The 26194-nt window shown below is 32.3% G+C and overlaps 1 protein-coding gene across 2 annotated transcripts in view; it reads right to left on the bottom strand.

The window, feature by feature from the left end:
- Window positions 1–26194, bottom strand: part of LOC119831910 (phospholipid phosphatase 2-like) — a 73607-nt gene that overhangs the window by 44390 nt on the left and 3023 nt on the right. The window contains exon 1 of one of the 2 annotated variants that reach the window (XM_038355481.1): window positions 15772–16071. The exons of the other annotated variant lie outside the window; for it this stretch is intronic. The gene's annotated coding sequence lies outside the window, so the exon portion shown is untranslated. Of the gene's footprint in view, window positions 1–15771; window positions 16072–26194 lie in introns of those variants that run through there. 2 annotated transcript variants of the gene reach the window in all.

Below are 26194 nucleotides of genomic sequence, written 5' to 3' on the forward strand. Positions count from 1 at the left end.
CAGAATGTTGATTTACAGATAAATGTACAAATAGTAATAGTTTTGAGATATAACTATGTAATATTAACCTACGTATTCATAATAGACTTATAAAGTGAAGCCTTCATTTTAATATTCATAACAGAAATTAAATTTTATTATTTTATTAATTTCCATGCATTCTATGAACCTTAAATCAATTATCTATCGCAATACATGATGATACGAAATTATATTACAAAGTTAAATAGACGCAGGTGTGCATAGATAATTGGTAATTTTATAATCTGTATTCAGCCACATTGGTCTGTAATTTATGGATAAAAGCATGATAAGTGCATTATTAGCCATTACATACAAATAGTAGGTGCATAGCAACACTTTAAACATATATCTAATAATGTTACGTGGAACTTTTATATTATCTTTATTGAGAGGGCTTTAGAAAAAATCTTTTAGAAATTGTAATAGTTTATATGCTATTTATTTATTTATTTATTTATTTATTTATTAACTCTTTATTGCTCTTAATAAAACATCATAAAAACCTTAATACAGATACATTATAAACAAATGGCGGTCTTATCGCTATATAGCGATTTCTTCCAGACAACCAGACGTACAGAGAGAAATTAGATAGAGGAGGATGCTATTATTATATGTGGGCTTGTAGCTGTGCCAATGTATGGCATTGTACTTTGACATTCTCACATAGAAAAACCATAAGAATGGTTATGTCAATATTATACAGACTTTATGACAACTAAGTCACAATGGCAATAAAATAATTATTTTTGATAAAAAAAAATCCATTTATGCATTTAAATTGTCTGAATTAGAGCAAATTTAAATAGTTTTATTTATTTAATATTCACAATTATGTCTGGTACCTATTTAATCTATACTAATATTATAAAGCTGACGAGTTTGATTGTTTGTTTGTTTGAACGCACTAATCTCAGGAACTACTGGTCTAATTTGAAAAATCCTTCAGTGTTATATAGCCCATTTATTGAAGAAGGCTATAGTAAGCATGTAAGTTTGATTTTGCATCTAATAAGTTCAACTTAATTAGAGGTAAGTTTATCCACTCAGAAATTTTCAACACTAAAATTAACACTGGTAGGGTTTAATATCTTTGATCTTTTTAAACCGCTCTTTCTGTGCGGTCGTTAAACGTTAAGATGGAGATAGCGATAAGCGATTACAAAGAAATTTTTCTTTTATTCTCCAAAAGCGTGTACGCACAAAAGCAAGATGGCGATGGAACATTGACTTTGAAATTTAAAAATAGAATGTCCTTTTATAGGTATGTTCTTTCTCGTTTAAATTAGTCGTAATTCAAAAATCGAATAAAGATAATTTATAATAGTGTATCTAAATACATATTAAAGAAAAAATTAAGAAAGAAAATAGGTTATATATTCACTGCTTCTATAGAATAATGTATAAACAAAACAATAAAAAACAAATAAACTTCCTTTTCGGGACTTCCATTTTACTAATATATGTGCGAATGTTATAGGAAAAAAAAACAATCAAATTTCCTAGAAGAAACCTACTAATAAAGAATCATTAGAAAAACAGGTAAATAAACTAATTTCTTCAAGTCGAGTCATTAATAAAACGGATCAAAGGACCATAAAATATTAATATTAAGTTATAAGACTTCTTCGCCACTGCTTATTGCTTATGAAATTATGTAATAAGCACAAACTAGGTCAATAGGTAAAGTTATGGAAATTGCTTAATTAATTACGGCTACTTTTGTTTATGTTATAGAGAGAATAGGTTTGATTTTTGGTTTTCTTACTACTATTTTAAACGTAAAATTGCAGTATTTGATTTTACCACTAGAAACCTATGATCATTTTTTTATCCTGAGTCAATCAGGTGCAAGCAAGGGCAAGTGGGTAGTTAATCAGATTACGATAAATATATCTGAATCAGAACCAGGTGGTAGGAGAAAATAATTATTGTTAACAAATACTAAATCAAATTGTTAGAACAAGATAAAATTTAAATGGCAATACATATGAGGCACCAATAAAAAAAGTCTTTCAATAAAATAAAGAATCATAAAAATCGGTTCACCCAGTGAATATTAGGAAATTAAAAAGAAGGAAAGAAAATACAGTCGAATTTATAATCTCGTTCTTTTTCATAGTCGGTTGAAAATGGATTTAGTTGTAAAAGGAATAAGGTAAATTTTACGTTTTAAAGTAATAATACCAAATCGATTTACTTTTCAATACTACAGATTAAATGAGCATATATTTATAGATTTAAACATATAATTATAAATTTATAAATTAAACATAGAGATTATCTATATATATTATAATATTAACCCGAAGAATATGTGTTTAGAACGCTCGACCACACGAACTGCTGAACCGATTTTTAAATATCTTATATCGTTGGTTATGTACGTAATACTTGAGTGCTGTAGACTATATATGTACCACGGACGGAGACTGCTAGTAAAGAATACAAATAAAAGTTTTATTTAATGAATGTATACGAGCTATGTACAATATTTTAAAATAAACCACTGTTATCATTCCTTTCAAATTATATTAAATAAAAACTCAAAAGTAAACTATAAAAGCATTTAAACAAACTTCGGTTACCATGGCAACGCTACTTAATTTTATGGGCCTGTCGTTACAATGAGCGTTATACACTAACTTCAATAATTTAGATAATTTCAATCATTATTCAACCTTATTCCGTTGACATAAGTATACAATGAGTGCATATTGGATGTTGTATTAGTTTATATGAAATACAAACTTAAAATTGTCGAAGGTTGCGCAGTAATAGGCTTTATCACTATACGTATAAGGTATAGATGAAGTCTAGAATTATTGTCATTTGTTAAATGGCGCCAAGCATAAGTTTGTTGCACCGACCGCATGAGAACTTATGAATAACAGAATAGTTTTAAATTTAGAAAATGTTAGTGATTTGAATTTTATGTGTTCAATTAAAAATGTAAAATTGACTTTCGAATTTAAATTTGCTAGAATACTTTTTAAAACGAGGAATAGATAAATAATGGAATGTTTTAATGAAATTATATATTAAGTCAAAAGCGACAAAATGTAAAAACGTCTATGTCACTTACTGTAAAAAAAAATCAATTAATACATTTAATTAACATTTTTAAAAACTTGTAGATAAATTTTAAAATTGTTAATGTTATTAAATCTGTTAAATTTACCACTGCATTTATAAAAAAAAGATAATGTATATAAAAAAAAGTATTTATGTATTTACAAAAAAATTAATAAAATACGATAGAACGCAAAGAAAGGCCAATTAATTGTATAACAATAGGCATGTATTCACATCGTTAGCGTAATAAAACCTCCGTCCGGTTCGGATAAATTACGTTTCCTTTTACATGCGTTTTAGTGTATTTTTATTTTTTACCCGATTACTCCAGAAGGAGGGTAACGTTTTTCGAGTTTTTTTGCGTAATTTTTTTCTATTTGTTAGTAACGTGCAACGGATGCTTGAAATTTCATTTGGAAAAATATAAACCTCGAGTTTTTTCTTCACTCTATCACCATTTTTTTAAACAAACTTTATTAGAATAGTTATTGAGAACACTGTTATCTGATAAAATGCAAGCATTTACACTATTAACTAATTTATACTAATTTTTACTAATTTAGTGCAAATATGATGTAAATTGATACTTACCATTTTAATAACATATTTTATGTAAATATTTCAGTACAAGTGTTTAGTTATCTAAAGCGTGTTGCGCAGGCGCAGCCGCACATAGTAACCTCTGTCCCTTTAATTAAATTACTACGGCTCATTGATTTACGACTAAGATTCGGATCCGGCAGGCGTCGGTTTGATATACATCTGTTTTATATGTTCTTACATTGATTAAATGAATAAAGTTTTATTATTCGAAATAAACAAAAAAATTGAATACAATGTTTAGTAATAACTAATATTAAAGTATAATTATTATATCCTACTAATACTGTAAATGCGAAAGTTTGTAAGGATGTTTGTATTTTTGTTGCTCTTTCACGCAAAAATTACTGAACCGATTGCAATGAAATTTGGTACGTAGACAGCTGGACAACTGGAATTACATATAGGTCACTTTTTATCACGATATTCCAACGGGATACGGACCTGCGCAGGTGATAACGCGGGGCGGAGCTAGTATTATCATATTATTTTTATTGTTATATTGTAATTCTAGTTATATTAACTAAGCAATACCTTATAACTTTATTAACATTATCTACAAAGTAGGTGATCTACATACTCTCCTCATACCTCCCCCCCCCTCCTCTTCCCCTACCCTAGCACACAGGCGTGATGTTATGGTATTCGAATATATTTCCTGCTTCACAGTTAATCCTGTATATGGTTTATTTACATTCCTATAAACCAAAACATCGAAATTCTTAAGAAATATAGCTGTAGGAAACATAAATACGCGTTGCCATGGCAACTAAATGTTTTACAAAATGGTGATCATTTATGCAATATGGAGGTAAAGTGTACAGTGTGTAGTATTCTATATCTTAGGACAATAATTTTCTCCAAAAAGAGGTCACCGACGACCCCGGGCAAGTTAAACCAATTCTAAAAATGACAATTGCCTATCAAACACAGAAATACAACAATCCGTTAAAAACCTTCTGAGTTATCGAGTTACAAAGCCAAAAAAAATACTAATTCGAATTAAGAATCTCTTTCGTTTTGTGACGACAGTTGAAAAACGGCGAAGAAAATGTATTCTAATTTCGAAAAAACACAAATTCTCAATTGTAAATTTTTTATTGAATCAAACCCACACTCGTACATGAAACCTAATTCATACATGCATATAACTACCTACGATAGATATCACAGAATAAATTCACATTTCAACCGTAAATAAATAAAAAGCAGCTATAAATCTTATCATGTCTCGCATCGAACTGATTGATTTATTAAAACGAATGTCGATTGTGTTTAAACAATGTTCTGGATCAAGATTGTTTTCTATTTAAACATTTTTTGACGTTTTTTGTTGATTTGATATAAAATATGCAATCTTTTTTCTTTACAGAATACAGAAGTACGTAGCTAAATTATTTTGAAACGATACAATGCTTTTAAAATCTGTTAAAATTGTTATTTTTTGTATGTCACAGTCAGCAATGGAGCTAGTGGGTCGTATGATGGTAAGCGCTACCACCGCCCATGAACATATTTAGAGAGGCATAAGGCCCATTGCAGACCTTACGCCTCTACAAATGGATTTCCGACTCTTTGGAAAGGAATTAAGAAAGGATTGGCGAGAGGTATAAAGGAAAGGACTGGGAAGGATGAAGAAAATGATATGGGTTATGTGATAAAATTTCAATTGACTCGAACTACTCCGAACCCAACGTGTGCGAAGCCGCGGGCAAAAGCTGTATATTATACGAAACCACTTTGAATTCTGTTAATTATTCATCCAGGTAAGTATTTGAGCAAAAAGTGTTTCAAAACGTCCAATGTTAAATACAGTTAAATCATCTTATATGAAAGAAAAAATAATAAATACTTGTAACATAGTATTCTCTTGTGTTTGATTTTACGCGAGTATTATACATTTAGAAATTAAAAACTTTTTAACGGATTTTAAACGCGATTTATTCATTGTATTATTAACCCGACGTTTCGAACACTTTACAGCGAGCGTGTCCCCGTGACCACGCTCGTTTAAAATCCGTTAAAAAGTTTTTAATTTCTACATGTAACATCATCAGTAACAGGATCAGTGCATAGTTCAGAAACGCTTACTCGTCTGATATGCGATACTAAATAAACAATATAACCACGTGTAAGTAACCGTATACTGAGAATCGCTTAGGTTTATATTCCCAGACATTTCATTAGAAACACAAGTAAGTTATACATTTTTGCAAGAGAATGCATCGAAAAACAATAATTGTGGAAGTGAGTTAACTAACTTATAGTTTACAAGCTGCGCCCGGCGGTTTCACCCGCGTAAGTCCGTATCCCGTAGGAATATCGGGATAAAAAGTTGCCTATATGTTATTCCAGTTGTCCAGCTGTCTACGTACCAAATTTCATTGCAATCGGTTTAGCAGTCTTTGCGTGAAAGAGCAACAAACACACACCAATCCTTACAAACTTTCGGATTTATAATATTAGTAGGACTAGCTGTCCCAGCAAACGCTGTTCTGCCATTTTTCTATCATTAAAGGGTATGAAAAATAGATGATGGCCGATCCTCAGATCTATCCAATATACACACAAAATTTCGTGAGAATCAATCCAGCCGTTTCGGAGGAGTATGGTAACTAACATTGTGACCCGAGAATTTTATATATATGTAGAGATACACGGTAATCTCTATCTTTTCTTGTATAGAGCAATTCTTGTATATATATATATATATATATATAATTGGAATCTCGGAATCGGCTCCAACGATTTTCATGAAATTTAGTATACAGGGGGTTTCGGGGGCGATAAATCGATCTAGCTAGGAATTTTTTTTAGAAAATGTCATATTCGTGTTTTATTCGTGTTTTTTTTTTCCTGACATCTATTGGTGAATAATAATACTATTTTGCTTCGTAGATAGCTGGACAACTGAAATAACAAATAGGCACTTTTTATACCGATATTCCTACGGGATACGGACTTACGCGGTTTTTTTTATATGTCAATGTAGGATGTAGCTTATCCACAACCTCGCCTGATGTTATTTAGTTAAGATGTGGCCTCAGGTGGAGCTCGCTTCCCTGGAAGATACCAGATTCCAATATTGACGAGATTCATTCAATAAAAATTATAGAACTGTTCACGGAACAACTGTGCTTTCCAGTAAATTTTTAATAAATGTTTACAGCCGAAACTATTCTTACATATTATTTTAAACGCGAAAGTTTGTTAGGATGTATGTATGGATGTTTGTTACATTATCACACGAAAACTGCTTGTCGTATCTGTATGAAATTTATACAAAACATATTGTAGTCCGGATTAGCACATAGGCTTTTTACCCGGGTACTACGCGAGTGACGCCGCGAGTTACGGCTAGTTGTTACATAAAAGAAAAAAATGCTACAAAGCCAATCGTTTTTAGAGTGAGCACATGCCGGAAACGAAGAGTCTATCAAAAAACCTGCTTACAAAAGATTAAATATGTAAAGGATGATCAAAGCGACCCTTGCGCATTAACGATACCACATTAAAGACCTCTTAAAGGGTTTAAAATGGGTATCTCATCATTTTGTTGTTGGGATACAACGAAATCCAGATACGAGCTACCATTAAATCCTACTTCCTACTAATATTATTAATGTGAAAGTTTGTAAGGATGTGTGTGTGTTTGTTGCTCTTTCACGCAAAAACTACTGAGCCGATTGCAATGAAATTTGGTAGGTAGACAGCTGGACAACTGGAATAGCATATAGGCAACTTTTTGTCCCGACATTCCTGCGGGATACGGACTTACGAGGGTGAAACCGCAGGGCGCAGCTAGTCTATAATAAATGTTTTGCTTCGTGCACGGTTATGACTTAAGTTGTATAAGTTGAGGATGGATACGACAAAAATGTGATGTGAAACTCAAACTCAAACATTCATTCAACTAGACAGGAGTCTAGTCAGGCGCCTTTGAATCGTCATATTACATATAATAAGTGTCAACACCTTATAGGTTTATAAATAAACTAGCTGCGTCCCGCGGTTTCACCCGCGTAAGTCCATATGCCGTAGGAATATCGGGATAAAAAGTTGCCTATGTGCTATTCCAGTTATCCAGCAATCTATGTACCAAATTTCATTGCAATCAGTTCAGTAGTTTTCGTGTGAAAGAGTAACAAACATACACTTACCTTAAAAACTCTCGCATTTATAATATTAGTAGGATTAGTAGGATAGAATATAGTTAAAAAGAAACTAAAAACACGTTTTAATGCTCACTTGCTACGATAATATTAAATCCTGGCGATCCTAATCAGGATAAACTCACGAAATTGTTGAATGGTCACCGATCCTTATGTGTACAAATTTTGAATTAAATCTGTCCATTGGTCAAAATCGAGTCTAAACAGTCGGTTACGTACAAACACACATGTGAGAGCTACACGCGTAACGCACACATAGTGTAAAAAGTACTATGGGAGTATTCTAGAACCAATCGGGAGACAGTAGTTTACAACTGTCGTGTTTGCTTTTTTTTTTTTTTTATGTCATAGTCGGCAATGGAGCTGGTGGGTCGCCTGATGGTAAGCGCTACCACCGCCCATGAACATTTATAGAGGCATAAGTTCCATTGCAAACCTTACGCCTCTACAAATGGATTGCCGACTTTTGGGAAGGGATTAAGGAAGGATTGGCGAGAGGAATAAAGGAAAGGACTGGGAAGGGTAAGGAAAAGGATATGGGCCTCCGGCTCCCCCACTCACCGAACGAAACACAGCAGAATGCTATTTCACGCCGGTCTTCTGTGGGGCTGTGGTACTTCCCCGGTGCGAGCTGGCCCAATTCGTGCCGAAGCGTGCTCGACTACCACATACAATGCTTTTATGTATGTCCATGTTATGAACAAATGCATTGTATGCTCTAGCATGTTGCAAGTTTGAATCCACTTTTTCAACAATATATTGCTATCGGTCTAATTTTATAAATAAGAGACTTTATTAATAGTTGTGTAAAGTACACTTTTCTTTGCATAGGTCAGAGAACACTTCAAATCCACTGCACTTTCGTAACCTCATTGAAGCACACGGATTAAATGTGTATTAAACTAGATGGTGCAGTTTTAAATGAGTAAGAGTGCTCTCTGTGTAATAAAGCAAGAGATTGAGAAAGTTCACAAGAGAAAGAGTTGTTCATTAGTTCGCTATATAATCATTCAGGGCTGATAATTTACCTGGATTCGTTAATTTAAAATTAACCTAAATTTGGAATACTTTATAACGTACTAGGTGCGCCCCGCGGTTTCACCCGCTTAAGTCCGTATCCCGTAAGAATATTGGGATAAAAAGTTGCCTGTATGTCATTCCAGTTGTCCAGCAGTCTATGTACCAAATTTCATTGCAATCGGTTCAGCAGTTTTTGCGTTAAGGAGCAACAAACACACATACATACTTATAAACTTTCGCATTTATCATATTAGTTGAAAGTAGGATAGGATAGGATATCAATACTCCATTCCTGACGTTCTACGTAAAATACCCTTGTTCTATAAAGTTTGTATATTTTTACACTATATATGTATGTTTATTTTAATAACTGGATATTTTACATTTATATGTTTTGTATATTAACATATTTACAATTAGACAATCATTGACATTCGGTTTCAACTAAGCGTTTTACACCACTTTCAACAAAATAAATGACACGATGTATTGACTCTTCCAGTAGCTAATAACCTGTGTACCATCATTAGCACTTGTCAAGACTAGTGGTGAGACGCAGATCTCTTCACACGTGATGCTCTCCTGGTAATTGGGTCAAATTGGCCGCTGATCAAACGAATTTTAGCGTGGGAATATCAATAAGAAGAAAGAATTTTTGTCTGAAAAAGTATTTAATCAAATTTGAACATTGTTCCATGAGTAGCAAGGTATATTATTCTTTGAGGAGAGAAAGGCATAAGTAGGGACAGTAAATTGCAATTCTTTAAAAATCGCACATGGTACACCTCTAGAACGGCTGAACGGATTTTGATCATTATTTAGTTTGATGTATATTTATCAGTTAGATTTGATTTTATTATTATTGATTTTTGGATAGGTTATATGGACCAGAATCAAAAGTTCGACGACATGTGACATCTGCCAACCCGCACTTGGCCAGCGTGGTGGATTATGGCCTGAACCCTCATAGGAGGCCTGCGTCCCAGCAGTGGGAAATTATATAGGCTAATATGATGTTATTATGAACTAGGAAAACGTTAAAAAAATCCACCCATTCGGAGCAAGCGACCAGCCAGCCCTGCATACCATAAACAATGTCCAATAGACAAATGGCGGTAAAATACAGACATGTATTGCAATATTGGTTGCCTTGTTAGCAGATCCATTTAATGCAATTTCCACTGAAACCCGAGGAATATGCAAAACCTCTGTTTAACATCCGATTGTTTAAACAGCCGCTACCGTTATATTGTTAACTAGATAATTCTAGATAATACTAGATGCTTCTATATAAATTTACACCCATAATATTTACATTGGTAAATAAGAAACTACGTAGTTTTGAAAAGTACAGTCCCGTTACCAAAGGTGTATTTGATATCTGACGGATACTATAAAAATTTTGTAATTTTAATGTAATAAATACGTTGGAATTAACGGGAGCTGAATACTAGAAAGTAGTTTATAAAATCAATGAAATCTCCGAAACTGCTGATTGAATTTATTTATTCATTTATCATTATAACTAGCGGTCCGCCCCGGCTTCGCCCGTGGGACAGATATAGCCTACAGCCTTCCTCAATGAATGGGCTATCTAACACTGAAAGATTTTTCAAATCGGATGAGTAGTTCCTGAGATTAGTGCGTTCAAACAAACAAACAAACTCTTCAGCTTTATAATATTAGTATAGATTAATTCACCAGTCAGTTTTAACGTTGATAGTAATAAAAACCATAAACAAATATGAGATTGACATTTAGTACCAAATCATTGAAGTATAAAATAATAGTAATACCACAGATTATATAACCATATACCAGCTATACCAGCAATACTAAGTCTTTGGATAAATAACATAAAATATAATAAAGCTAGTTGGCTTCTCCTACCGACATTTCAACGAACTTTCTCTAACCTTAAAACAATCTCTAGAAACAGTTATAATAAATAAATCATTTTGTAATACATATCCCGAGATATGGGATTATCAAATAATTTTATTATTTCATCATCCGTACGAAAAACTATAAATCTGTAACAACTTCCTCGCCCACGTGGGATCGCGTGCATAAATCCATGTGTATAAATAAAATTGTGTTTTGTTAAAGTTTGTACTCGTGTGTAGGAGCGATGAAAACGCTCAGAAGTAACAATTAGTATATATATATATATATATATATATATATATATATATATATATATATATATATATATATACATAGTTACTTAGATCGTCATATATTATGTGGTTCTATTTGAATAAATGTTCTGTTTGACTCCTTGGTACAGTGGTTAACGCGTGAGCTTAGAACCGAGGGGCCCTGGGTTCTATTCCCCGTGGGATGCAAAAAAAAATGTCTCGGTCTGGCAGGACACAGAAAGCTGATCACCTACTTGTCCATAAAGAAAATCGATCAGAGAAACAGATGTATATCATCTGCCTCATACCCCAGTAGGGGATACGGGACTTCACTTTTCTGTTTGACAACACTAAAGTTTAAAAAAATAGGTGTTTTACCATTAGAAAGCTAAATTTCCAAGTAACATAGGCTATAAATTATATTATAGCTAGTTTTATGTAAAACTACTATAGGCCTGCGTATTGCCGCGTTAAAACTAATTTCATATGAGGAGTTTTTGAGAATATTCCGATATTTTTCCAATATATGAGTAAAGTAATACAATGCATGTGGAAGTCGCGATAATTTCGGTCTAGTCTTCTCTAATAAGCTTCTATAACATGGTAAATTGAATTAAAAAAAGTAAAGAGAAAAATATTTAATTTTTAATTTTATAACATTGAAATGCTATATAAATGAAATATTTACTAATAAATACTAAACAAGCTAGTTAACTAAGTAAATTTGATATTATTTCACCCAGGATGCCAACACTAGCCTCGTGGGCCTGTAACGTGGGCATAATGACAATTTTATGACGTTATTTTCTAAACATCCTTCCCAATATTAAATTACCTTCTACTACCTTGCTTTGTTGATAACCGAAACTATAAGAAATAAAGAAAGAAGAAATATTACTGATAGTAAATTGCAGTTCTTACCTTCATCCTACTAATATTATAAATTCGAAAGTTTATAAGGATGTATGTGTGTCGGTTGCTCTTTCACGCAAAGACTACTGAAACAATTGCAATGAAATTTGGTACGTAGACAGCTGGACAACTGTAAAAACATATAGGCAACTTTTTATCCCGATATTCCTAAGGGATACGGACTTACGCGGGTGAAACCGCGGGGCGCAGCTAGTTACTTCATATTTCAAAGAAATGCCGGACCTCTCAAGAGAGCGAGTATATGACGATCGATCCATGTGGATTTTCCCTCTGATATCCTATATTTAGTAAGCGAATTTTTTAAGGACATGTCATAAGCGAAATTTGTTATTTCGAAACATATGATTCACGAGTTTCGAAGATCAAGTAGCGTTTTTGGATAAAATAATGATTGCTGTGAAGTTTCAATAAGTTTTAATAATAATGGTACAAATATTATAGTCATAGTAGACAAGTTTCTTGCTCTAGCTAGTTGTAAGTCCTATCCTACTAATATTATAAGTGCGAAAGTTTGTGAGGATGCGTGTATGTTTCTTACTCTTTCACGCCAAACCCACTGAACCGATTGCAATGAAATTTCATACGTAGATAACTGGACAACTGAAATAACACATAAGCAACTTTTTATTCCAATATTCCTACGGGATACGGACTTATGCGGGTGAAACCGCGGGGCGCAGCTAGTTTATAATATATCAAACCAACGATCGATCAGTGTCACAAATGTGTCACGTAAAAATAGACTCATTCGTCGATAGCTGATCCCTACGAATAAATACGGCAAGCTACTGCAGCAAGATGGCGTTTGAATTCTACCACCCGCGAACCCGCCTCTGAAAGGGAGCCGATGGAACACAGTGGGGTTTAATCATTAGTTTATTGGAAGTTTTCATTTCTTTCTTCTAAGGAATGTCTGGAAAGGGTCCCAGTCTATTCCTCCTTTCCCTCGTCAATCCTTTTCTTTAAAAGCGGGCACGAGGAAGCACTATTCTGCGAATGTTCATGGGCGTTGATCGCTTACCATCAGACGAACCACCAGCTCAGTTCCCATTCTGACATAAAAAGTGCCTCCTTTGGGAGAGAGCGGGTGGAGCGGCCAGTATACAGTCCGTGAAATATAGTTTAATCACTGAGCCAATCGAGAATTGTTTTAAGTGTGTGTATTTATTTTATAAAATGACGATCCCAAGGGTGCAAGTATGCTTGATACATACATATAAACCTTCCTTAAATCACTCTATCTATTAAAAATACCGTCAAAATCTGTTGCGTAATTTTAAAGACCTGAGACAGCGGAAAGCGACTTTGTTTTATACTATGTATTGATAATGTATTGCACTTCAATTGCGATAAAATTGTCAAGTGGATAATAAAAAATAAATATTTTTATTAAAAAGCTAAAGCGCCTCTACATTGACAGAACTAAAACAAATTTTAGTCACACGAGAGGCACCAGCTTTAATTAAAAAAGATAATGAAAATCGTTTCACCCAGTAAAGTTCTGTGGTAAAAAAATAGGAGTCGAATCGATAATCTCGTTCTCTTTTGGAAATCTTTTAATAAATGTAATAATAAATAAAATTATAAACAAGACGTTCGTTTAATTTTACTTCATTGTTTTGATTGACATCTGAATCAAGCTGTAGCCGCCAGATCGTAAGGAGCGCCAAAACGCATAACGCAAAAACAAATGTCACCTAGTCATTAGATTGACAAAGACGAATTTCGTTCATAAGCGTTCTTGTTATTAGTAAATAGCTTAAATATAATTAAAACTACTAACTATAATTTAAATAAATGTAAAAAAATTGGTTAATTTTTTATTATTAATTGTTAATCTAAAAAGATATAAGGCCACGCATAAGAAGTTTCGGCTTTTTAAACGAAATGTCTCAAAAAAGTGAGGTAACATTGCTCTATTATGCGGAACTTCGGCAAGTGTTATAGTAACGCGGAACGGGTTATCGCGTTTAAGTTCAAGGCACTAGCGGCTAGGGTTGGCACTCGAAAATTAATTGTACAACATTATTATCAATTATTATGCTCTGATTTAATTATTGTAACATAGGATTGTGAACTTATTCAAATTGCTTTGTTCCATCTCAAAATCGGGATTCATTGATTGATTTGTTTGAAAAATAATTTGTTATGTCATATTAAAATATAGGTTATTTGTTAATTATATTAATATAATGTTAAAGTCATACACCAGAATCGAAGATAGCCTACAAACAGGCGAATTAATTGTACCTACTATCACTCATTTTTACCTCAGTTACCTTAACCATTACATGACATAACATAATTAGTGTTATTTCTTTTATAAGTATCATTGAGTGAAATGGTTTAGATAACATTTTCTAAGTACTTAATCAACGATACTGCCATGTAGAGCTTAAATAAAAACAAGTTGATACCGATAGATTCTATTAAATCAGACAGCATCATTAGTTTGACCGTGTATGGTCTTACAAATGGCCTCATTTAAAAAGCTCATCAGATATTTACAAAAAAAAAAAAAATTAACAACCTAAGTGGTTGTATTTCATTTATAATGTGATATTGAATTTTTATCGTTAGTTAAATATTGTAGGTATAATTTAAAACAGCTTTCTATTTCTTTTCATTCAATATAGTTTATTTATTTTTATCAGATATATCTTGCATGATTATCAAGAGTAAAAATATCCCTTATTTATATTTAATGTTAATATAATTCCTATAAATATTCACTTAACGTTACTTTACGTATTTTCTTTATTTATTTCTTTTTAACAAAACTTGTGCCAACCCTAGCATCGACGTATGCTATTATCAAATGTATCAAATTGAACGACAGGTCAGCGATAAGTTCTTCATTCCGCATCCCAGTCACTTCTTACTTAATATGTGTTATATTTATGTTGTTTGAATGCTTATCTAATATTTTATTATCATGTTATTACATGGTTTACTTTTTGTATAGTATTTATATGAAGATAAATGCAACTTTCAAATGTGTACATAAAATTCTTTTTTTTTTAATTCTATTAATAGATATTATGAACGAAAGATGTATGTTGGAACTTTTTGGAATTTCTTATTCAAAAATGCGTATTGTTTAGTTCATTTTTTAGGAGAGTAACTTGCTGGCTAGATTTTTTTTAGGATTTAGTTTTTTTTAATCCTTTTTTGATCTTATACTAACAGCGTATTTTGCTATGACGACTACGTACGTACTTATTTTGTAAGTAAATAAGCGTTGGTACTGTCAATAAGAATGGTATTATTTGATTATAATTTTATACAGAATTTTATATATAAGATAACATTATATTAATATATAATATAATGTTATCTTATATATAAAATTCTCATGTCACAATGTTAATCTCTATACTCCTCCGAAACGGCTTGACCGATTCCTCTGAAATTTGGTAAGCATATTGGGTAGGTCTGAGAATCGGCTAACATCTATTTTTCACACCCCTAAATGATAAGAATAAGGCAGAACAGCGTTTGCCGGGTGCAGCTAGTATACTATAAAATCATGAGGTTAGCTAATTGCACATTTTAAGCGGTAATATTAGTGTAATGAGATTTAATTACTTTCATGAATATAAGAATATTCTATATTTCAATGATCGTAAATTTATCCATACTAGGAATAAAATATTAGCTATGCAGATATCACATATATTTATACGTAATACCTAATATTATTTCTGCTACTTTAAAGTAAATATACTTAAATATGAAAATAAAATATTTATAAATTTTAAATATTAAATACGTAACTCAAAATGTGAAAAAAATTAAAGGCTTACCAAATATCCTAGTCGAATCAAATTAGCATACGGCCACAGACGCCACAAACATTTTAAAATATTTTTAACACTCGGAAAACACAAATTCACTTCAAAATTCGAACAAATTCAGTCGACACAGAAACAATCGAATCGAAACTTATTTTTATTATCTATGCAATGTAATTAGAACGATATTTAAATTAATCTATATTTCAAGTGAGTATTCCAAATTTGAATATTGGACGAACACGAAATGCGCGCGATAGTTCAGTTGCGTCTTGCAACCGAACGACGTAGCTTTCACAGTCGCTGTCAAATTCTAACTGCTTCGTACTCCGTCCGTTGTTGATCATTCGCCGGCCGCGGCTCGACCAAGTTCCAATTGGTGTTAAGTGGATTTCACACTAGCAAGAAATAAGTACTTTGTACAAATTGTCATTTTTATTATTTGATTAAATTTTTTGACATTCTAATATTGTTATAGACGTAAGTGGGCGAATTTGTATCAAGAGAAATCAATGCTTATCTTAATGTAAATAAAGAAAAGATAAAGTTATCTTCTCACGTGTCTACTTATTGTTTCCAAAGGAATTTAATTCTGATACGACAAACAAAAAGAAACAAAAAACAAGATGTGTAAACAAATTCATTCAAAAATACAGACATAAATTCAGATATCGGGCATGATTGTAATTACACTATCTATAAAGAAATTAAGATATTGTACAATAATTTACTTCGATAAGTAAACGTTTTTTTTAGTTTCTTTGTTTATGAAACGATGCGGGTTTGAATCTGTCATCGCTGGCGATTTACAAGTAAACCATGTTGAGTAAGGTTTCCTCATAAATTATAAACTCAGTGAATGAACGAAATATTTTATCATTACATAATATTACGTTGATGTTAACGTGGTTATCCGTTTGTGAATGAATGAATTTAAATAATTATTTAACTGAATTATAGTGTTATATGGAAACCAAAAAAAATTGTACTTAAAAAGTTTGACAGTTTGAATAATATTTTTTTTTTAATATGTAGGACTCATTGAGCATAACTTTTTTGTGTCCTAGCGGGCTAATGAGTTAGTGGTTCGCCTGGTGGTAAGCGATCACCACAGCCCATGAACATTTGTAGAGGTAGCCTCTGCGAATGTGGTGCTCGCTCTAAAGGGTAAGGGATAGGGAAAGTTTATCCGATAAAAGTCGCTATTTAATAAAATAATACATCCTTTTATTTTATTCACTGGCCAATGGAGGAATTCGTCTCAATCTCTGAAGTCTAAGTAGTTAAACGAGATCGGATAACCAGTATTTAAAAACTTTATGACTTGTGTTTTTTTATTTTTCTCTAATAACTCTTTGGTGTCTTTGTAGCTAACATGCCAATACAAATAGAAAAACATTAAACATATTTCCATAATATTTATAACATTTTATACATGCGCTTTATGTTATTTCATATCATCATCATCATATTTTGCTGTTATAACGTAATTGTTACAAGTTTGAAAATAGAGGATTTCGCTTTTTGCCAATTTTTCGATATTCCAAACGTCCTCCGTACCAATAATTTCGCATAAACGGATGTTAACAGTAACTGTCTTTTTAGCAGAGATAAGATTCGCATAAAACAAAGATAAAATACACCTTTGCATAGTTTTAATATCATGCCGAGCCGTTTAGTATTCAAATAATTCAGTAATGATAATTTAATTAAACACATAATAATGTAACCATGTGTGTATTTGATTATTAATGTAGAAGCTGCGAATTCGAAGTTACGAATTATTTTTGTACATCTATTCGACAACAGATGGCGCTTTTTTAAATCTCCTATCGCCTCCTAGATGGCGTTGTCCCATAATGGGGCGTGATACAATATTGTAAATTAATTAAATATGCAGGAAACGTCTAATTGTGCATAAACAATAATTATTATTACGATGTAATATGAATTAATTGCGACTTATTTTAAGGTTATCAAGTGGCGTCAGCGCTACCGGTGGTAAACTAGTGTTTATGTTTTTTTTAATAAGAAAACATTAAATACAGAATTATATTAATGGATATCATAGACAATAGTTATTCAATAACTACGATGCTTAATTAAAGGCAATAAAATGTGCATTTAGATACAGTCTCTAGATACAATTATTTACTTTTATTTTAACCTTCGTAAAGCGTATGAAGGAGGTTCAGTCCTACTTGATAATTACTAATGTATTTTTTTAATATCTCGTATTTATGTGCTTAAGCCGTATTAACTGAAGATTTGTCGCATAATCACATACAGACTTAGTTAGGTAGATTAATCTTTTTAGCCCCTAAACCTCTTTCAATGATTTTATAATAATACCTGACCTATATCGTAATTGCATTTAATCAAGGAGCCAAGTTATTTTTTTTGTATCATAGCGGGCAACTGAGCTGGTGGTTCGCCTGATGGTAAGCGATCACTACCAGTTAGCTGTTATACCAGCAAAGATTATGTTTTTTGATACAGAACAATTAAAAGTCAAGTCTCACTGATATCCGTAATATCTATTTAAACGCATATAAATATTTTCCATTGTAATTACAAGTCTGAAATGTCAACTATAAAATGTAGAAAGAGAAGATGTGTATATTGCAAAAAGACAGGCAATTAGAACGTGTTCTGAAAAGGTTTCAAGGTAATATTCATGTGAATAAATGAATACAAATGAACAGTTGATTGATATATTTTGTTTTATGTATTTTATAACTTTTTGAATAATTCGCCTGACGGTAAGCGAACACCCATGAACATTATGTAAAGTTTGGCTAAACCTCTGCAAATGCGTTATCCGCGTAAGTGATAAAGAATATAAGTTAAAATAAAAAATACAATTAGAAAAGAGAAGTATTGGCAATAAGACATGCTCATGAAATTATTTTATTGACACCGTGTATTAAATTTGAACTAAAATATCTGACTATTTCAATGGGTCAAAATCGAGTCAACAACTCGAACATACAAATATACAAGTAAAGCTATACAATTATATCAAATTGAATGAAGTCAACTAGATTGTAGGTTTTACAAGCACTTGCCTACAACATAAATCAATGAGTTTCTATACACATGATTCAAGAATGTTTTTATAAGGTAAGCGTGATAAACCTTGCAACACGCGACCTATCGCGTGTGCTTATCGAAATATTTCAAAAAGCAATCTCATTCTATAAAATTTAATAAAACATTAGTATTGCAAAATCATATATACAAAAAATCCTACTGATATTACAAACGGGAATGTTTGTATGGATGTTAGTTATTTATTCACATGAACACCACTGAACGGATTTTAATGCTACTTGGAAGTGATGTAGTTGACGCATAAGACATACAGACAGACAGACGCTTAGCACATGAGGTAAAGAAATACTCGCGTTTGCTCATAGGTGCAGCTAGTCGTGTATATGTTAAAACAGACCATGGAGGTTGGAGTTTATGCTATAAAAATAATGTTTCCATCACAACGACAATCCCTTGGTATCTCATATAATTAAAACTATGGAGGCCTATTTCTTTTTCCTCGCCCACCCAGTCCATTCCTTCTTTCCAGTCATCAATCCTTTCCCTTACCCCTTAAAAGCGGTGAGCGCATTCGCAGAGGTCTGAGACTCTGCGAATGTTCATGGGCGGTGGTGATCGCTTGCCATCGGGCGGGCCGCCAGCTCGGTTTCCCGCCATGACATAAAAAAAAACTTCACCAGTTTATGAAATTTTTTTATAAATAATATATTTATAACCATTACATTAACTATAAGTATATGCTATATACAAACAGAGAATGCTATGCCTACAACACAAAAAGGCATTTTTATTCAATTGTTAACGGTTCACAGGATGTCTATAAAATATTAACATAAAAACTAACTTCATTTCAGTGTTAGCATCACTTTGTAACCAGTCTCCCAACCATGACGAGGTGATCAAATACCGCATATGTAAATTGCGTTGTTATTGAAATAACAGTTTTCATTATTTACAAAATAATAGTGCTTTGGTTTAATCTTTTAATTGATTACTGTTAAATGAACTGCCTTATGACTTCGGAAACATGTATTAAAAAATATTTTTATGGTTAATACATTTAGACAAGGTTTTAAACATAGTTGAAATATATTTTAAGCGCGATGTATATACTTTTATATTTCCACGTCTATTCGTCGCAGTTTAATCAGCCGTTTAATATATCTTAATTAAAACGCCGCTCTATTAAATTATATAGGCAAATTTTGGATTTATAACATTTAACTATTTGCCTAGGCAAGTCGTTAAAATTTATGTATAACTTTACCCGTCATCATACTTACTCTTTAGTGTTGACTGATAAAACATCCATTAATCACGTTTCACATCCGATAAATACCACCTTTGTTTCCATTAATAGATGTCAATTTAATTCAGTCAACGAATCAATATTATAACACTCTTAAATAATGTTACCCTTACATAAAAAACATACACCAACTGTGAGGTTCATAAAAACACGTTGAAAACGGACTTATAAATTAGTATCTTAATAAAATAATGGATATACCGAAAATTCCTTTACGTGACACTTTTAAACAACAATGTATTTAAACATTCAACAAAACAAGCTAAAACTGAACAAATTCTCACAACCAATTTTTTACACAAGTCAATTATTTTTAACACATAGAGGTTTTACCTGACCGTAAGCTACAAATGAAAATATACTATATTACTTATAGTTTAGAGTACAATTTCGCATGTCATTCCTATTATAATTGGCAGGCTTTGTGGCAAATAGCTCGAATGACTGTAAGGGAATTCCTTTGTGTTGCGTTGTACCTAAGTCCTAGGTATGGTAAAAGCGGAATGTTCTAAGCGATATTAAGGTTCTAAAATGTATAATGCTACCTAGGCTGCTATGTGACTAATGCCAGTTAGTATCACAAATATTTCAATATACATTAACAATTATATAGTTGACTAGCTGCGCCCCGCGATTTCACCCGCGTAAGTCCGTATCCTGTAGAAATATCGGAATAAAAAGTTACTATGTTATTCCAGTTGTTCAGCTGTCTACGTACCAAATTTCATCGCAATCGGTTCAGTAGTTTTTGCGTGAAAGAGCAACAAACTCACACACATCCTTACAAACTTTCGCATTTATAATATTAGTAGGAAGTAGGAAAGTAGGATTATATCTTATATATACAAAATTCTCGTGTCACTATATTTATTCGCATATTATGAAATTTTGTGTGCATATCGATAATCTGATAATCGGCAAGCATCTGTTTTATGCCCCTAAATGATAAGAGTAAGGCAGAACAGCGTCGAGTCAGATGGTTTTACTCAAGATATACATAACAATGAGTCTAGGGTTAGACAAAAAGAGTGTGTTGAGTATGTTGCATCATTTAATTTGTTTTTTGGGTCCCTTAAAATCAATCTGCTTCCAGCCTTATATTTCAATCACAATATATTTCAAATTCAGCTGAACGCTAATTAGTGCATTAGCCAATGTCCACATCTAGATCAGTCTAGGTCATAAATCCATCGTCACTTAGGCAGCGCTGAGGAAGTCGTTAGGCTACAATAACAGTATTTATCACGGTGATATATATGCGGATGTTTAATGGATGGTGCATCTAAATATATAATAGATTTCTTTGTTTAGACAACATATTTGTTTTTTTCTAAGTTCATGGACGAAAACACACTATTTTCTTAAATGTTTAGTTTTATAGCATTGAAATGCTTTATAAATGAGAAATTTTGAAAGAATAGAAAAACTTTAATCGCGGGTTCGAATCCCGCGAACAAATTCATACGAAAATATACTGAGAACTCACTTCACGTATATAGAGCTTTTCAAGTCGTTGAATTATTGCAAATACGGAATTGAATAAACGTAGAAAATTTTTACTACTGAACTTTGAAAGAAAGACGCTTTCTCTGTCCCTATGACCCTTTGTTTGCTTATATCTTTAAAACTACCCAACGGATTTTGGTGGTTTTTAAATAGATAGAGTGATCCAAGAGAATAAAGAAATAGTTTATATGATATATAACATATATTCAATTTCTCCGAATTAACGCGTGCGAAGCCGCGGGCAACAGCTAGTTATACAATAAAACATTATTAATAAACTACAATAACGTATTATTCACATATTCGTGCGGTCAGATAATACGTCAACTATATTTAGTATTAATTACAATAATTGCATCTCACCAAGGCTGCCATAAATCACTGGGGCGCCTGTGTTCAACTTTTTATCGTTTATTATTGACTTGCACCCGTCCCGGCTTCCCCCGGGACGACTTGGCATTAAAACCTATATACCTTATACCTATATACCTTAAATTTAAGTTTTCTAGGGAAGCGCGCTCCATCTTAGACCACATCTCAGCTTACCATCAGGCGAGATCGTGGTCAAGCGCTTCCCTATCACGAATAAAAAAAAAAAAAAAAAGTTTTATAGCATTGAAATGCTTTATAAAAAAAATTCTATATAACTAAGTTTTTGTCATTCGGAAATAGCATTTTCTCGTGTTTGATTTTATGCAAGTATTATACATTTAGAAATTAAAGGCGTGGTCTCGGGCACACGCTCGCTGTAAAGTGTTCGAAACGTCGGGTTAATAATATAATGAATATATCGCGTTTAAAATCCCTTAAACAGTCTTTAATATGTAAATTCGGAAATAGGTTATTTCGCTTTCTAATCGTTCAAGATATTTTAAATCGTAGAAACCAAAAAAACATCTTTATCTCATCTTGCTTTTGCTCGCGGAGTCGCTCGTATTGTACGTGGATAACATGTCTTTCTATGGTTTTTAAAATATTATGCTTTTTAAAACTCGTCCATCAATTTCATCCAGGATATAAATGATATTAAGAGTGGTTACATTTTATTATAGGTTTATAAATCAAGTGGGCAGTATTTATTTCAAAACGTTGACAGTTGAACAAATATTTATATAGGCATACATAATGAGTCACTAAGCAATGTAGCCTTTAGTTTAAACAATGTGAAGAAATAAGTTGCTATATAGAAAGTGAATCAGAGATTTACAGATAAAATATATTCACTTGATCAATTATTCAAGATTATAATGCGCTGTATTGTCTTTGATGAGTTCTAAGAACCTACCAGTTATAACTGACTTCCGACGAGCGAGGAACCTTTTCAATACTGAACAGTCCAGACTAGATTTTTTATTATCTGCATATAATTACATGCTTTGATAAATAATGTCTAGATCGATTTTCTTCCTGGAAACGATACGTCTAAAGTTAGGCAAAGAACAGATTGATGAAAAAAGTACTCGATCAAAAAGCCCACTATATGTCAAATAACTAATTGTACCTACATTAGGTACATGAAATATAAACCTACATTAGTTACCTACATGAATCGTATTTTGTTTTCATTGATTATGTAGGTGGACCAGGAATACTAGAATGTACCTAAGATAGCACACATTACATAATATTATACTAGTAATATTATAAAATTTTGTAATATATATAGGCACTCCGCCCGTTTTCACCTGTCGTACGTTTTTTCTCACCATGAGAACCTTCCTAGTGCCTTAACAAAAATGTTAAAAAAATTGCCGAATTGGTTGATAAAACGATCAACTTTGAATTTTCAAATGATCATTGGTCACTGTCGAATTTATGAGATTTTAAAAGCAAAAAAAGGGATGGGGTAAAAAGTTACGCTTCGGAACACTACCTGTCTTATTTCACTCTAAGAAAGGACGTTCTTAGAATACATTCGATTGTTTTTGCCAAGAACAAAAGAACTTTAATCCATAATGTATAAGACTCAAAATCAATTGCAGAGCACAAGATAATAGCAGAGAAAAAAAGAAAAAAAACGTGATATTTATGAATCAATAATGACACGTCGCACATTCTTCATATTTCTGCATTGACGATTCATTCAGATGGTTGTTGGTCATCAGGTTATATTCTATTTTACCTTTTTGGCATTTGAATACACGAGGTATATTGCTATACTATTTTTTATACGTAATGGGTCTAATCGTTGGTACTTATCTAAAGAGTTTCTTCGATATCTATTTAATGGAAGGCGAATTTTTTCTTTGTATCATTTTTTCGTTCGCTTCGAATACGGGTGAGTAGAGAATAGGATGAAAGATCGACCACTAAGCAAGCTCATAAAATTTGTTTGTTATAATTTGATTGTTATATATTTTCAAACAATTTTATTAATTATCGTTTGACCCACCACATTTATTTCCCTCGTCAATCCTTTCTTCATCCTTTACCCCTTAAAATCCGGCCACGAATATGCACATACCCTCTGCAATTGCGCTTCTCTTCTAATCTGCTTCCATTGAGATAATTATTTTAGCAACTAATAAAAACTCACTGGACATATCAATGCGTATTATACAAGAAAATGCATTTAGTGTCAAGCCATTTGTATAATTACTAAGGTAACCTTCGCATCTTTGTGCCTGAGGTCATTTGTCGTGTATCGATGCATACACAGTGAAGTAATAGCGTTATTTATATAATTAATCACCTTAGCTTCATCACCATTCAAGAAGACTTATAGTGATATTTCTTTATAGACACTTCTAGCTTAAAACAGGTTGAAACGCCAGCAAGTCTCAAAGAGTGATAAAAAAACCTAGTGATTATTTGATTATTCAAAAGCTAACATTTTGTGTACGTTAGCAATTTGAAATCTTGTATGACTCAGAGTCTCTATACATTATTAGATAATATAAAAAAGGTGTGTGTGCGATTCACACACGATAGAAGTGAAACTTCAGTAAATCGACAAAAGAATGAGATGAATATATATATAAAATATAAAATAGCATGTATATTTCTGTCTCATTCTTTGCCAGCTTCATTCTACACATTTTTGTATTTGTGTCTCTTACCTGTCGTTTTTTCCGTTGCATCAGGTTTGAAATCACAACGATTCTAAAGAAGTTTCACTTCAATAAATATTGAATATTTTCGTAAAGCCAAGGCAACTTGTTAATTATATAACACACTAGCGGTCCTCCCCGGCTTCGCCCGTGGTACGTATATAACCTAAAGCCTTCCTCAATAAATGCTATCAAAAACTGAAAGAATTTTTTCAAAACGGACCAGTAGTGCTTAAGATTAGAGCGTTCAAACAAACAGCTTTATAATATTAGTATAGATTAGACTATACAGTTCGATTAGGCTACCATTTCGACATTTTCAGGACCATTATTCAGTACTAAATTACGGACTTAGCGATGTGCCCCAGCTTCGTCCGTGTTATATATTATTTATTACACAGGAATACCGTATCCAAGGGTAAAAGAATGTTTGAAATCGGTCTATTAGTTATGAGATTGGTGCGTTCAATCAGTCTATATTATACACTTAGGTGTATAGGTAATATGTATAAAGTACTATGTGTATGACGGGAAATCCTGTTATTATCAATTAACAATGGCTTCAATGGAATATTTTAATTTCGTAAAGTTATGCATTTATAGAACTATACCTGACTATTTTAATTATTATTTTTTATATCACAAGCGGGCAACTGAGCTAAGCAATCACAACCGCCCATAAACCTGTGGGGGATTACCACATAGTTCCTGTTTGCAATGTCCGGGATAAACACATGCCTTTTTTCGGTTCTCAAACTACCTCTGTACCAAATTTCATGCAAATCGATGCTGTTGTTTAGACATGAAGAAGAGACAGACAGACACAGCTTTCGCGTTTATAATATTAGCAGCGATATCTTTCTGTGCAGCGTATAATTATTATTAAACTATTTAGTTTAAAATAAAACATGTTTGGCGAAGATTTTATAGAACTCATGTCCAATTATATTTGATGGATTAATTAGTAGCTGGCTATAATATATTCGAGTAAGTCATAAAAAACAAATAACATGTAATTTAATGAAACCTCTTTTTGAGACTTGAACAACCCACAAACGGGTTTTGATTTAAGATGCAGATAATCCCTCGATTTACAACTCTACATAAAGTGTCATAAGAACTATTTTATACTAGCAACGGAATTGAATAGATCATATATAAATAATATTCATATAAAAGTCGTGCATATCATAATTGAAAATGTACCTAGTGATGTTATGATGATTCGTTGTACAAACTTTGTAATAAAGAGATTTGGTTGTTTTCAATGATAAAGTTAGCCAAAGGTTTTCTAGATTGATCTGACTAGATAAATAGACATTATATTTACTCTTTTACGAGACCATGTATTAAAATCGTACTTCCTACTAATATTGTAAATGTGAGGATGTGTGTGTGTTTGTTGCTCTTTCACGCAAAAACTACTGAACCGATTGCGATTAAATTTTGTACGTAGACAGCTGGACAACTGGAATTACATATAGGCAACTTTTTATACCGATATTTCTACGGGATA

Source organism: Zerene cesonia, chromosome 14, assembly GCF_012273895.1.
Source record: "Zerene cesonia ecotype Mississippi chromosome 14, Zerene_cesonia_1.1, whole genome shotgun sequence".
NCBI lineage: Eukaryota > Metazoa > Arthropoda > Insecta > Lepidoptera > Pieridae > Zerene > Zerene cesonia.